We start from the raw sequence: 15,947 nt of genomic DNA, 5'->3' as shown, positions 1-15,947 counted from the left end.
TGGCAAAGCTAATCATGGTTTCAACTAAGCTACTTGATTAAAATAAATTTGCAAATCCAGGCAATATTATCCCCAGATGTTTAGTCTGCCACACATCGACTCAACCCTCCTGCCTTGAAATTCTCTCCGTTTCTCATCACTTTCAGCTGGTCAGAAAAAGTTGGGGAATATTCTGAAGAAAGCACACATCGAATAGGGCAGTCAGGGAGGATTAGCACAAATCGGTGACTTAGCCCTGTCCCTTGATAGGGGTGTCTGTGTGAAAGGACTGTTGTACCTTTTGTTGAGATGGAGGAAGGCAGGTCTGACTGACCAGATTTGCTGTAGGTGGCAGGTGGGAGGATTGAAGTTGTTATGTATTCTCAAGTTAGGTATCCAGAAAAGTAGAAAAGCTGTGAAATGAGAATCAGGAGACTCTTCTTTTTAAACTATCGGACTGGGGCCATGTCACTTAATCTCCTGACGCCTCAGCAGTTCTGTCTAGAAAGTGGGAATAATAATAATTCCTGCCCTCTGTTTCTCATGGATTCCTGGAAATATCTAATAAAATGTGGAAATGCTTAAAAAGCCACATATCATTCTATACACATTAACTGTCATGTCCAGTAACTGAGATGAGAAACAATTTGTGGATGTAAAGAACAATTCACAGGGAAAGCATGCTCATATTTTAAAATTTCAGTTTTCTCAAGTATCTGTGTATCTAAGGATCATTCCTCGGAGCTGATTGTACTTCCCATTATAAGTAGCTACTTAAGAGCTGGTGTTTCTATTTTGTGGAAACAGTACTGCAGAGGGCCAAGAATTCTGGACTTAAGAGTTATACAGGTATAGGTTCAGTTCTATGTTCTGCACTTTGACACCGGTATGATCTTGGTGAAATTATTTAACTTCTCTGAATCTCAGTTTCCTCCTCTACAAAATGGGTCTATTGGTAGAACTGACCTCATAAGCCTGTTCTGAGGATTAAATAGAATATTACATGGAAAGCTGTTAACACAATGGTTAGTTAGTGCGAAGAACTCAAGACATGCTAGCTCTTAGTATTTCTATCTGCTTTAAATTTTGTGCAGCATCTTTAAGGGGCATTTGCTCATTTAATCATCCTTAACATTATCAACAAGGTGTGTGGAGGGTCTGAGTATTATCAATCTTACTTCATTTATCCACTTAGGTAGGTTTTGCATGGATTCATTAAGGGTCTCCACCCTGCCCCCCTCTCCTCCCCCAGCCCCCCCCCATATTCTCTAGAACATGCTCTAGGAGAGAAATTCAAATGGGAGAGGCATGGAGACAGCTTGTTGGTGGAAGGAATAATGATGAGAACAAATGACATTAGGCCACTTCAAATTCGTAATGTTCCCAGGCCCCCTGACACCCATGACACTGTAGAGAAGTTCCCACTGGCCCTTGCATCATCAGTGTCTCCCTAGTGACAGCCGCATGGGAGAGCTCGTTGGTGCCGTGTCCTGAGGTGGTGCTGACGCACAGCCCTGCGAGGTTCCAAATAGTTCCGAACAGGCGGTGGGCACCGGACCGAGCTGGGACTCGTGATGTCACAAAGGAATCTCAGCACTTGGAAGCCTGACAGACTGCCTGTGCCAGCTACGCACTGGGAGTCAGAGGGGATTTGGCCTCTGGAAAGCACACTTTCACTCCAGCCTAGAGCTGGTCAAAATCAGCACAAGGCTCAGCAGTTAAAGATTCATTCTGTTGAAAGTGAGGAAAATGCCACAGGGACGTCCCCTTGTCCTGAGTAGGACCGCTGATGCTCTCTAAGCAGATGGATGAATCATTATTCCCATCACTACGGGGCAAAAGCACAGCTCCGCCTTCTGGCATCTGACCCGAGAGTTCTCGGCCTCTTTTGCCAAAGCTGAGGACATGGATGGGACGAAAACTGTAGGGGGAGCTATTTTGTTTTGAATGCAGAGTGTAATCTGCCTTTTCAAGTAAGCAAGGTATTAATATTCTAAGAGTTTCTTTTAGAGAAAAAATTCACCTTCTGGGGCATTATGAAAATGCTATAGAAGGAAACCCTGGTCATTCTACAGGAAACATCATATAGTATGCATCAGTGTGAATCTAAATTAGGAAATGAGAGGAATGCTCTCCCAATTATATCAAATGACATTTCGGCATTTTGAGGGTAGGGAAAAAAGTATAGGCTTTGAAGCTAAACGAACCTGGGGTCAGATCCCAGTCAGTTAGTACTAGCTAAGTGACCTTGGGCAAGTTGTTTCCTAGCTGTATAAAAGGGAAAGAGGAAAGCCTGCTCCTAGGATTCTTCTTTGGATTTAATTTGACAATACATTTAAAGATCAACCAGTAGTAAGTGCCCAGCAAATGATTTTTCCATCCTCCTTGTTTTTCTAGAGTGTCAGATATCATACCCATTCGTACCCATCTATGAATTTTGCTTCTCTAATGGGATTTTTGCTTTTTACATGGGAGATGTGATTACGTTCACAAAAAAAGGGGCACATACTCAAAATCAGTTCCACTGTGAAATTGGCATCATCTGTTCAAACCTTTGATAGGATGGTTGGAGGCTGGAGCCTCCAGCGAAGTGTGTCTGATGCTGTGGGAAAATGTATTTATGCTCAAGCACAGGTCAGAGAGAAAGTAATGACAGGATGGCATTTGCTTCTGTGGAGCATGGGCAGTAGCTTGAAAGTGATTCTTGATCCAAAGCGTATTTCCTGCCATACCATGAATATACGGAAGCCCAGGGACTGCTTGGCTCCTTATTCAGACATAATATTCTGCTCAGGTTAAGCTTCCTTTAGAACCCCAAAGGCCATAGTATAGCAAGCCAATTTCTTTGCCTGCAACAAACCTAAGATTGCTTTGGAATCCATTTTATAAATTACAAATGGGGCTTATGACCTGGCCAAGGAAACTATTAATAGTTAAACGATAAATGGAATCAAGAGAGGGGAGACATGCAGACCCACGGAAGACCAGCAACATACTACAAGGGAAAATGTCCTGCGTTTTTCTCTTTCTGCTTTGTTGGGCCTGGGCATCTGAATGAGGAGCTCTGTTCTCTCAGGCTATTACCTTAGGCAGTTTACCAAAGGCCTGGCTGAGAGGGTGTTTTCTTAATTATTTTTCTGCAACCACATGTGTACAAGAGAATTCCATATTTGACAGCATTCGGGTTCTTTTATTTAACAAAGGCATCTTAATTTTTCTATGATGGTAACATTGAAGTTACCTCAAGTGTCATGTTAAAATAATTGTGACACTTAGAGGTATTGTCAGACTAAAGCTGGAAAGAAACATAGAGATAATTACTCCAATTCCTTCATTTTATAGGTGACAATTTGAGGACCCAAGTTGAGTGTATTCTCAAGGCAACACAAAGATGGGTCAGAGTTGGGCTGAGAACTCAGATTAGTATTTCCACAATGATGCTCTTTCAACTCTTGACATGAAATCATTTGGATGCTACTTGGTAGTTACAAACTTACAGCATTAACAGGGATTTAAGTATAAAAGAATACTACCAAATAAACCCATGTGGGAAATTGTGACCCACAGAATGTTATAGAGAAGGGACCACGAAGATTGTGAAGGCTACATGCTACAGTCAAAGAAAACATGGCAGAGACGTTGAGTGACTTGCTGAGGTCAAGATAGCTAATAATTGATGGACCCAAGATTTGAACTCTTATCTGGCCTGTTAGATTCTACTAGTTAGTATCTTAATTTCTATTAGTTAGAAGTTAAACTGGAGTTGGCCAAGGGTTTTACTAGACTCATCTGTGTTTAGAGTATTCTGAGAGATTTGTTGACCCTACTTCAGTGATCTGTGAGGAAGCTTGTACTTTGGGAGCACATGGGAGAGGCTGGAAATGGGAATTCTGCCTAGCCTGAATAGAAAGAGCTGTCCAACCTCTCCTCCATTTCTGTACCACATGGGAGAATAAGTAGGCATACTAGGAAGACCTCTAAGTGGCTTTGAAATGTGTGTGTGTGTGTGTGTGTGTGTGTGTGTGTGTGTGTGTATTGTGGTGGGGACTGTGTTACACTTGAGAAGTCTATCGTTTCCTCTTTTGCCATTCAGCTTTTTTAAAGACTCTGCCTTACAGCCCAGAAAAGCATTCATGGCTCCTCTGATTTGACTAGAGGTGGACATCAATGGCCCCTATCACAGCCTCTCTCCAGAGTTTTTGCAATTAGGCATGGTGATTGAATTAGTTAACTTTGGAAAGATGAATTGGAAAGTCATACAGACTTGTCATCTGAAGCCACCATTTTAAAGATGCCATGATCAGATATGTGTTTGTGAAACAAAAACAACTGTGTGGAGAGAAACAGGGATCAACGAGTGGATAGTGCATTCTTTCTCTTTTTCTAGTTATAAGGGGTGCTTGAGCCCTGATTTTTTAGTGTCATCATGAAGATTCTCACTATAAAGCCAACAGTGTAGAAGATAGAGCAGAGAGGGAATGAAAATATGGTCCTGATAATTTGATCAGGACCTGAAATTTGGTCCTGATAATATCACTTGGATCTAGAATCCAATTGATCCTGAAGTCAACCTCTACCCTGGAAATTCTGGGAAAAAGGGCCAATAACTTTTTTTTTTAAACTTACTTCAGTTGAAGTTGAGTATTCAGCCCCATGCAAGAGAAAGAGTTAACTTTTTAACTGTTACATGAACCCCACACCGCCAGTAAATTGCTTTGTTTTGCAACATGTCCAGTCAAACTTCAAGAAAAAAGAAATGCTGGATTGGCTGTATTTTGACTGTAGTTGTTTAATTTATTTTTTGTTTTGTTGTTTTTGTAAAGAACATGTAAAAAAATTCTCCAGTTGAATTCCACTTGGTGCTTAGATCCTGATTCTTTTGAAGAAAAAACATTTTTCCCCCTTATTCTCTGGATGGTTCCTGGATACTGTGGTTCTGAAAAAATGAGACATAGAGGAGAGTTCTCCAGACTAAAATTTAAGAAAACAAGTCAGCAACCTGAAGGGAATAGAAATGATCAAAACAAAGAAAAACAAAAAAGGGGTGAACTATCCAAGTTTGAGGTTGATTTCATTTGCCAAAAGCTCCAAGCAAATTGAGAACGTGGCCAAAACCACAATAAGGAAAAACTTTCTTGGGAAGGTATGCATTAATTAAAAGCAACCCTATGACAACAGAAATTCTCTCTTCCAAAGTAGAGTCCTGACATTGAAACTCATTGGTTATAATCAGCCTGAATTGAGCTCCTTTGTTCATCCCTGAACTAATCACTATGGTCCCAGGGATTTGATTTGTCAAGCTGAATCACAGGGATGCTGTGATTGGTCAGTCTTGAATCACATGTCCACCTCTGGCACTATGGAAATGATGGATACCACCCTACTGAGATTATGGAAAGGGCAGTACAAGGGAAATCAGGATACAAAAGATGAATGAACGGAAGTCAGACAGGGAACAACAGAAAACATGCAGGCTAGAGTTCTCTCTAAAGTGAACACCGTAGAAACCCAAGCACTTTTAATGACATATTTCCAAGTGAAACATTGTTGTCCAAGCTAAGTATTTCTGTGAGGTTTATAGAAAACATACCTGTTTCTCTCTGTTGGAAATTTCACACTAACAGGAATAGTTCTGAAACATTGAAAATATTAGAAACTTACAGAAAACTTTTGGTTCATTGGAAGTATAATTCTGAGAAAGAAGGGTTGACAGTTATGAAATCATAAAGACTTCAGTTTCAATTACTTGTTATATAGTCTTATTAGGGACTCAGGATTTCCTTCAGAGTGCATTAATAGAAATGATTTCAGAATCATGAAAACTTAAATTTTTGTGAAACTGGGCCCTTGACTATTCCACTTTTAGAACATTCTCATTGACGCAAGAATGGAGAAAAAACCACATTGGTTGGGGTAACTAATTGGCCCAACGAGAATGATCTTTGCAATCATTTTACCCAGCCCCCTTTTATAAGAAGTTTTCTTAAAAATCAAATGTATTCATTGTATCTATTCAAAGATTTGGGTTTGGTAATTTTCTCATTGCACTTTTCTTATTCCTTTCTCTCAGAAAATTTCTATGCATAATAACTTATTAATTTGAAAATCGTCCTTCACACCTAGGAAATGTGTAACTTTCTGAGATGAAGATGGATGCTCAAAATAAAAATAAAACATGTGAAAGGTAAGTGGACATTGTTGGATAAATGCACTGTTGGGAGAAAATAAGATGGTGGTCATGTCATTTGACCCGACTTCCCCTTCTTTGACTTGATACTCCACCTTCAGAAACAGGTGAACATGCCATCTATCATATTTTACATTTCCTTTGTAGTAAATTTGACTGGTTTTAATTACCACATTTTGTTAACTTGATATAATATGCAGTATCTGAGTTGAAAGGTGCAGGAACAACTGAAACGACATCTCTTTCTTTTAGGGGCCTTTGTTCTTAAATACAGGAAGTTGTAAAATCTTCAATAGCAAATTTCATTAGTTCTTGGGCAATACCATAAGTGGTGGTATTCTATGGAGTCAATGCCTTGAACATGAATCAGGAGATTAACTTTTGTAGCAAAACTGTCAATCTTTACTCCTAAATTATGGTGAGTAGTGAATTTTTTTGTTTTGGCTTTGAAGTTGAATTATTCTCTTTGCTCAGTTATGTCAGTCAGAAAGGAGAGTTTTCATCTCAGCTGAGCTCTGTGTGGTTTTCTTTACGTAATTAACATCTCTCTCCCTCCTGCACTATGCCATTACTGTGTTATTATTCTCATTCATCAAGTTCTAAATATTTCTTTAAAATTCTGAGGGGCTTGACAGGTTAAACTGTATCCCATTATTGACGATATTAAATAACACATTCTGAGAACCCTTCTTCAAACTTTCTGTCATATTTTCAGTAAAATATAATTATATTTGCATCTTTATTTCTTTAAGAGAGAGAGGTCATGCAGAATCACTTGCTAAAGCTCCCTATAACATGTTTGTAGACCAAAAAATATCATTTAAGAAAAAAGAAAAAAAAAGAATTTCTTAGAAGCATTGTGTAATACCCACTATCAACAGGCATACAAGCTTAAGTGCACACAAATATTTGGCCAAGAATGTTCATTGATGCCTTATTTGTATAAGCTAAAAAAAGAAAAATAATAACACCTAAAATTTCAAATAGATGAAAAGTTGCGTAAGCCAAGGAACAAGGTAATGTTATGTAGCATTTGAAATAGATGACATAGATTTATCTGGACTCACTTGCAATGAGTTTCATGAGATATTATTAGGAATTAAAAAGCAATTGCATAATAGTTGATATAGTAGAATGATTTTTTTTTGAAAATTATGTATCTTTATCTCACATACACGAATGCATACAAATTGTTAACTATAGTTACTTCTGCATAGTGAAAATTGTGAGTAATGAATTAGAGGTGGGAGCTTTTGCTGTTATCCTGTTTTTGTTTTTTTTATGAGCATATATAGAGATTTTAAAATGCATGTGGACAAAAGAAAATAGGTTACCAATCTTTCTCATTTTGTAAGCAAGAGAACTAAGCATGGAGATATTAAATGACTTTTTCATGGTAACACAACTCATTAAAGCCAGGGATACATGGAATTTGAATCCAGGTCTTTGGCCTTCAACTTTGTATGGTTACTCCTATATAAGTTTGGCCATCCTTATATTAACTAAATAAGAAAAAGAAATGTTTTAATTATTAATACCTGCATCTTTGGAAACAAAACCCATCGCTGCCCTACTATAAAAACCTTGGAATTTAAATTTTAAAGTCAGATCTTACTTTTCTTCACAATATCTATAAACATACTTCCTTACATGAATTAGAATTTAATGCTTCTCTTTTGTTTTTCAAATGAGTTGTATTAGCCGCTAATAAATAGGATAACCTCAGTGCATGGAAGAAATAATTAACTGAAAAGTTAACTTGAGTAATCAAATCAATCTGCAAAATTAAGAGGAAGAGGGTTGGGGAAAGACTGGAAGACTGCGTTTGTGTTGCTTGGTGTAATTGTCGAATCATGCAACACTAGGGAAAGTGGCCATGGCTCAGCTCTTCCAACAAAGGTGCTCATTGTAGTGATATCTATGAATCGATTTCGCAAAGACCATATATCCAGGTGGGCTCTGAATTGAGCTCTGTTTCTTCTACTTTTCACTTGTTCTCATTCATTCCTTTCTCCATGGCTACCCACAAAAAGTTGCTCCAGATAGATGTTCCAGCACCTGAATTCACCCTGTTGAGTACTTACTCATTGTTTTCTTGCAGCCTTCTAGAAATTGCAGACATTTAAACTTATTAAACAGTCGATACTCTCTTCTTTCTGGGGGATCTGAACTCTTTGAGTGCTAAGTAAAGGACGTTGTAAGGTAGAAAGAAAGGAGATGATCAAAAGAATAGTGAGTTTCTGAGCTAAACTTAAATGTCAGACAGTCATGAGTAACATCTTTCTTACTAATCATTAATATAATCCCTGTTACCATCAGAGCTATCATTTATTGAGCATTGACTAGGAGCCAGGCACTGGGTTGGGCCTTTTACATAAACTTATGCCTCACTACAGCCTGCAGGGGTAGGTACTGTTATTATTCCTATTTGTATATAAGGAGATTGAAGCAAATAAGGCTTAGGTGATTTGTTCAAGGTCACATCCTTAAGGACTGCCTTGCCCGTTTTGGAGGGTAATTATCTTCTCTCAGGATTCAATCTTCGGGTGGGAAAACAGGCCAAGAGATCCTAATAAGACTCCTTACAGAAGTGGAATCCTCTACCACTTCTTTCCCCATTGTGTTCAGCTTATTAGTATATAGGGGAACTCTTTGACTTTCTGAAAACATGTATTGATTTCCTCCTTTGCAGAGATTTACAAAGACAATTTGTAGGCCTCAGATGCCATTGAAATATTCACTGCTTTGCCATGGATAGGAAGAATGTTTGTGAAAGGAAGGCCAAGTAATGTCATTATTCGGCCTCATTTGTGAAATGGATGGCTGTGTTCCTGGCACTGAGAAAGATGCCCCAAAGCCATTTGAAAGATGAAAGGGCTTATCTTGAAACAAGGTTTTCTGGAAGATCACAAACCAATCATATAAAATGTTAGTTCAGATAAAATGAAGGCAAAGAACTATCAGAATCTTCCTATTGAAATGTCTAATTAGGATTTTAACAGCGTTTAGGAAAATTATCCTTGCTCCATCCTTCAGAATTGATTCTTCTTATGGAAATGGGAGCAAGTTTTTCTATCTCTTGGTTATGGACTTCAAAGATATGCAGTGATTTAGGGTGTTTTTATTTTGAGCAGCCTTGGTATCCAGGCGTTCCTTCTGGTTTCTATAGTCAAAATTCTTGTCTGCAGCTCGAGGATGATTTTAATATAAATAGCAGGTTTGTCTTATTTCAGGTGCTTATTAAAATGTCATTCAGCAATCAACTGAATCAAAAAAGGAACATAGTACACCATTATTCTGCCTCAAAGTTTGTCCATATCTAAGTTGAAAATCTTGCTTTGCTCCAACAGCTGTTGGTTTGGGTGCCTGGACTAAATAAATATAGGAGTAAGTGCTGCTCTTTGGGTATTTCTGAAGGGGATTACTTCTGCTACCCTCTCTCGGCTAATATCACCAACTAATTTCAGAAGTGATAAGGGTGGATTCCCTAGGGCAATCATCTGCTATGTAAAAATAGGCCATGAAATATAATTATATCAAAATGTTGCTAATCATACAGTACTTTCCACAGATGTTTAAATTCCACATAACCTTGCAAATTGAATATCAAGTGCTATCCTAAAATTAAAAAAAAACTTCCAGACTGCAAAAATGTACATGTTACTATTAGCAGTGGGATTGTATTCCCCCTCCAGTGAATCTGGGAATAATCCCTGAGATGTTGCCGTCACACTAAAGGGTTAAGTTTTTTAGGACAAGTCTAAAAGAGTTTAATTTTCTCAGCACTTTGCCTCATCTCTGGTAGCTGCCACAACATGCTTCATTTTGGTAGCACAGCAGTTGAGACATCCTTTTGGAATGGAAAAAAGAACAAAAATAGGGAATCTCCTCTCCTCACTCTCAATAGTACCAGGAAGAAATATAATTAAGGACTTGCATGTTTAGTACAATGTAAACATTAATATTTCCAGTTCTGTTTGGTTCTGAATTATTAGCAAGCAAAGGGGAAAAAACCCATTAAGTACAAAGACTGTAGTGTGTTACATAGAAAAAATATTTCCAATACTTTAGATTAATTGGCACATTAAATTTTCTTTATTTTTTAAAATTGACAACTACTCCACTTCTCCACTTCCTCTTAAATGCATTTTCCAAGCAAACTGGCTCATGTCTTATCTTTGATCACTCTGTTCAGAATTCTGTACTAGGAATCTGAAAAAAAAAAAAAAAAAAAAAAAAGACATTGGGCCAACTTCTGGAATGGTGGAGTTAGGACATCCAAAAATTCACTCATCCATGTAAGAAATGAGAACACTAGCAAAAACTGTGTATATCAACTTTTGGAACTCTGGAAATTAACTAAAGCCTTACAACAATCTGGGAAGTGTTTATTCAAGAAAAATGGCTGAATCTTGGCAAGAGCAGGATTTGTGGCATTTTAAAATTTGCTATAATTCTACCCCCTTCTTCAGTTCTGGTAGCTTTTGAAACTAACAGCCTTGAACTATAACAACTGTGAAAAATAACAGGCTGCCTGCCATTGGAGTGGGGAAAAGGGGGAAATTCCCCTAAAGCTCACTTGTCAGAGAATTTCTGCTATTTAACCTGTCTGGAAGCATGCTGAAAAAGTCCATTCTCAGGGCTTGTTTTTATTTAACTTGATTCAGAATTCTGTATAAACAACATTATCTCTGGGGTATTTGTTGGAAATAATCAGTGACAATCATTTAACATTACAGCTGCCTGAGAGGCACCATTACTAGTTGGGGCTAGTAAGAGGTTGACCAAAAACCTTGAAAGGAAAAATCAAGGAATGGAAGGCCCATAGGAGGCTTTGAAAATCTCTGACATATTCCTGGGAATTTAGAAAGTCACATAGTCTATGTAGAAAATCTTAAGGACTCTCCAAAGCTAATAAATGAGTTCAGCAAGATTATAAGACACAAAATCTATACAATACTTCCTCTTATCCATGTTTTCACTTTTCACAGTTTCATTTATCTGTGGTCAATTGTGGTCTAAAAATGTTAAATGGGAAATTCCAGAAACAAAGAAGTCATAAATTATAAGTTGCATGCTGTTCTGAGTAGTGTGATGAAATCGTGTATCATTCCACTCTGTCCCACTCGGGATTGGATCATCTTTGTGTCTAGCATATTCATGCTGTTTTCTCCACATGCCCTTTAGTCACTTAGTAGCCATCTTGGTTATTAGATCAACTGTCTCAGTATAGCAGTCTATAATGACAAGCAAGCAGTCTGTAATGATGAGGGAGCGGGGAAAAGAAAGGAGAGGGACACGCTAGAGAGGGGATTAATCAATTTATTTATTTACTAATATCTAATTCATTTATTTGTCACTATACAATAACAAAAGACAAAGGCAATTCAATAGAATGTGCTAATGATAAAAGTAAAGGTGGTTAAGACTAAACTATATACATTGACAACAATGTCATATCAAAGGAGTATACATACATATAAGTTTAAGAGACCTCAACATATATTTACTATTGATCAAAAATCATTTGGCTAAATACACAAATAGTATCAGTAAGGAGTATTTTTGAAAGCAATAATAAGCTTTATAGGATAGTAACTATTACAGTAGATGTCAAAATTTCACCAAACCGGGGAAGAACAGCACTGGAAAAGTCATAAATCAAAACCTTGCCAGGTCTGTAGCTGAGAGAAACTCAGGCGTCTCCCACACCACTGCTTGCTAGTTCCCAAGAATGCTGCTGTTGCCGTTGTTGTTGTTGTTGTTGTTGCTAGAAGGCAAGGCGTCTTCTGATGCTGTAAGCTGCAAGCTGCATAAAAGTTTTCAAGTTGTTAACAAGTTCTCAAGAAAGCTAACCATGGGGAACAACACTGCAGAGGTCGGGAACCAGCCAGACCTCACCAGGTTTGCAGCTGAAAGCCAGGATATCCCCTGGTGTTGTAAGCTACACATTGCTAGAAGTCTTCAAAATGTTAGAATGATGAAAAATCACCATTGACAAATGACCAAATGATGAAAAATTAAAAATTAATAATAATTACACTGCCAACTGAGGTCTGTCTTATATATTTTGTCAGATGTACCTTAGAGCCAAGTTTCTTGTTCCTGCCTCCCCCTCCTGGAATGGCCAGTTCTGGGAGGGTCCGGCAGTTACTGATATGAATGCTTCCCATTCGGCCAAAGGGCCAATTCATCTGGAGAAGCAACAAGGCCTGGCTACATGCCTGTCACGCCGTCCTGATATAACTTAGCTACTTCTTCACTTCATCTGCTGATACGGGCAAAACAGACAGAAAACAACATCATCTCATATCTCCCCTACTTGGGAAGATGAGATCAAAGGGGGAATTCTTTTAACCCTAAGCTAACTATCACCTCCCAGCACAGACAGAGCAGTAGCCTCATCTCACATCTCCCCTACTCAGGAGGATGAGACCAAAGGGGGAATTTACTCAACCCCTGATCACAGCAGAAATCACCTCACATGCAGGAACAGATAAAAGCTAATAGACAAAAGCTCACATCAAACAATAAAGGCAAATTTTCCTCAACATCTACCCTACATAGTGTTTCCAGGTGGGAATTCCCGCCCATTCTTGTGAATTTTTTTCACTTTCCCGTTCCCAAATCCTGAGAAAAGTTAGTCGGGAAATTGGGAAAATCGGCTCCTTGAACCCAGGTGGTTGGTAGTATTGGCCGTCACTTTGTGGAAATGATTCATCGTGGAGAACAGAAAACAATTTACATATTGGGATTCAGGAATGGGAAAGCGAAAAAATTCCTAAGAACAGTGGGAAGGTGGGAATTCCCACCCAGAAGCCTTAATCCCTACAAAAGTCCTTGTGTTCAAGTAACATTTATTTTACTTAATAATGGCCTCAAAGCACAAGAGTGGTGATTCTGGCAATTTGGATATGGCAAAGAGAAGTTGTAAAGTGCTTCCTTTAAGTAAAAAAGTATGTATGACTAGGAAAAAAACATAGTATATACTGTACAGGGGTCAGTACTATCTGTGGTTTCAGGTATCCACTGGGGGTCTTGGATGTATCCCCACAGATATGGGGGAACTATTGTATAAAAAAAATCTATTGTATTTCTATATGTAGCAAAGAATAATTTGAAAATGAAATTTAAAAAGCCAGTTATTTTACCATAGCATCAAAAATAATTACTTAGTAATAAATTTAACAAAATAAATGAGAGACTTGTACACTGTATGCTTGTATACTGAAAACTAAATAACATCGTTAATTGAAGCTAATAAGTACCTAAATAAGTGGAAAGACATCCCATGTCCATGGATTGGAAAAATTAATATTGTTAAGAAGACAATACTCCCCAAATTGATCAATAGACTTAATGCAATCTCTTTCAAAATTCAAGTTGCCTTTCATTGCAGAAATGGGTAAACTGATCCTGAAATTCATATGGAAATGCAAGGGACTCAGAATAGCCAAACCAATCTTGAAAAAGAACAAAGTTGGAGAATTCACACTTCCTGATTTCAAATCTTACTACAAATCTATAGAAATTAAGACAGGGTAATACTGACATAAGGATAGACATATAAATTGATGGAACAGAACTGAAAATCCAAAAATAAGCCCTTAAATTTGCTTAATTGATTTTTGACAAGAGTGCTAAGACAATTCAACAGGGAAAGCATAACTTTTTCAGCAACTGGTGCTGGGACAACTGGATACCCACATGGAATAGAATAAAGTTGTATCCCTACCTCACAACGTACACAAAAATCAGCTCACAATGGATCAGATACCTAAATGTAAGAACTTAAGTTAAATCTTTGCAACATTGGATTAGGTACAGTTCCTTAGAAATAACAACAAAAGAATGAGCAACAATAGAAAGTATAGATAAATCAGACATCTTCAAAATTAAGAACTGTTGTGCTTCAAAGGATGCCATCAATAAAGTAAAAAGACAACCCAGATAATGGGAGAATATATTTGCAAATCATTTATCTGGTAAGAGTCTAGTATCCAGAATATATAAAGAATTCTTACTACTCAACCATAAAAAGACAAACTCGTTAAAAGATGGACAAAGGATTTGAATAGATCTTTCTCAAAAAAAAGATATACAAATAGTCAATAAGCACATAAAAACATGCTCGATATCAGTCATTAGGGAAATGCAAATCAAAATCTCAGTGAGATACCATTTTATATCCACTAGAATATCTATAATAAAAAAGACAAAAAATAGCAAGTGTTAACAAGGATGTGGAAAAATAGGAAATTTCTTGCTGGTGGGTATATAAAATGGTGCAGCCATTTCGAATACAGTTTGGCAATTTCTCAAAAATCCAACATAGAGGTACCATATGGCCCAGAAATACTACCGTTAGGTATGTACTCTAAAGAACTGAAAACGTATGTCCACGCAAAAATGTTCATATAAATGTTCATAACAGCATTATTCATAATATCTAAAAGTTGAAACAAGTCAAATATCAATCAATTAATAAATGTATAAATGAAACCTGATATGTGTATACAAGACAATATTATTCAGCCATATAAAAGAGGTTCCCTGCTATATGCTACAACATGGATGAACCTTGAAACATTATGTTAAATGAAAGAATAATTCACAAATGCCATATTGTATAGCATTTTATTTATATGAATTGTCCATAGGCAAATTTATAGAGACATAAAGTTAATTAGTACAGGGGCTGGGTGGAAGAGGTGGTAAGAGGTGATTTTTAATGGATATGAGGATTCTTTTGGGAGTGATGAAAATATTCTGGAATTAGATAGTGGTGATGGTTACACAATAGTGTGACTATACTACGAACACTGGTTCGTATATAAATGTATATATTTAAAGGATGAATTTTATGGTCTGTGAATTATATTGCAATAAAGCTATTATTAAAAAAAAAGGCATTCCCCAGCTGTTCTCAACTAATGCTCTCAGGTCATCTGTGGATGAATGATTCGGCAGAACTCAGTAGTTTCTTACTTACATTTTTAAGAGAGCCAAACTATTTTGCAACACAGCAACCATATTAAACAGCATATAATCATCACATATCAATGTTATAAATTAGATAAACAAAACAGATTTCTTCGCAGATACCATATAGAGATGGGATTCACCCATAGATATATCCAAATTGCTTTGGTCATTTTACACTGAGCTTGAGTTGGCAGAGAAAAGGAAGGTTAAGGCAGAATAATCTAGGCCTGATGATTCTGTTCTTGATTAACCATAAAAAGGCTTTTGTTAGATCCTTAACTGTCCAGCTTGGCTCCCTCTACCAATTACCTTCAACAGATAATAGTTTGTTGGCTAGGTATTGGTAATTATTTTAGATTGTGAGATTTCACTGTGATTAAGTTAATTAAAATCTGTCTCCCTGGCATCCTGAATAAAGTCTATATCTCTAAGAGTTTAAGCATTTTTTTCTTAAGTTGGAGAATGGGTAAAAAGAGATTGGTGTGATCTTGAGAAAGAAAAACTCAGACTCTCCTACTTAGTGTCATAATAAAAGATGATAATCAGCAAAAGAGTGGAGCTTTTGGCAGTGAAGATGACTTTAAACCTGAACTGTTCTGTGTATTTCTTGTTACTCTGGTCCTTTCCAGGTAAGTACCTTTGTTTATTTAATGTTCACATTTCATGCTAACACTCTAATATTGACATTTTTATCGCCAGCCCCTTGGATGCACAAGAATATATTATAAGTAGATAATATCCTGCTGGGGTGCTTTTAATTGCCATTAGATATAATTAGGTACATCATTAAAAACAA

Source organism: Rhinolophus sinicus, chromosome 5 (genome assembly GCF_057876585.1).
Source record: "Rhinolophus sinicus isolate RSI-liver-muscle chromosome 5, RSI-T2T, whole genome shotgun sequence".
Lineage (NCBI taxonomy): Eukaryota > Metazoa > Chordata > Mammalia > Chiroptera > Rhinolophidae > Rhinolophus > Rhinolophus sinicus.
Note: the sequence above shows the minus strand (reverse complement) of the source record.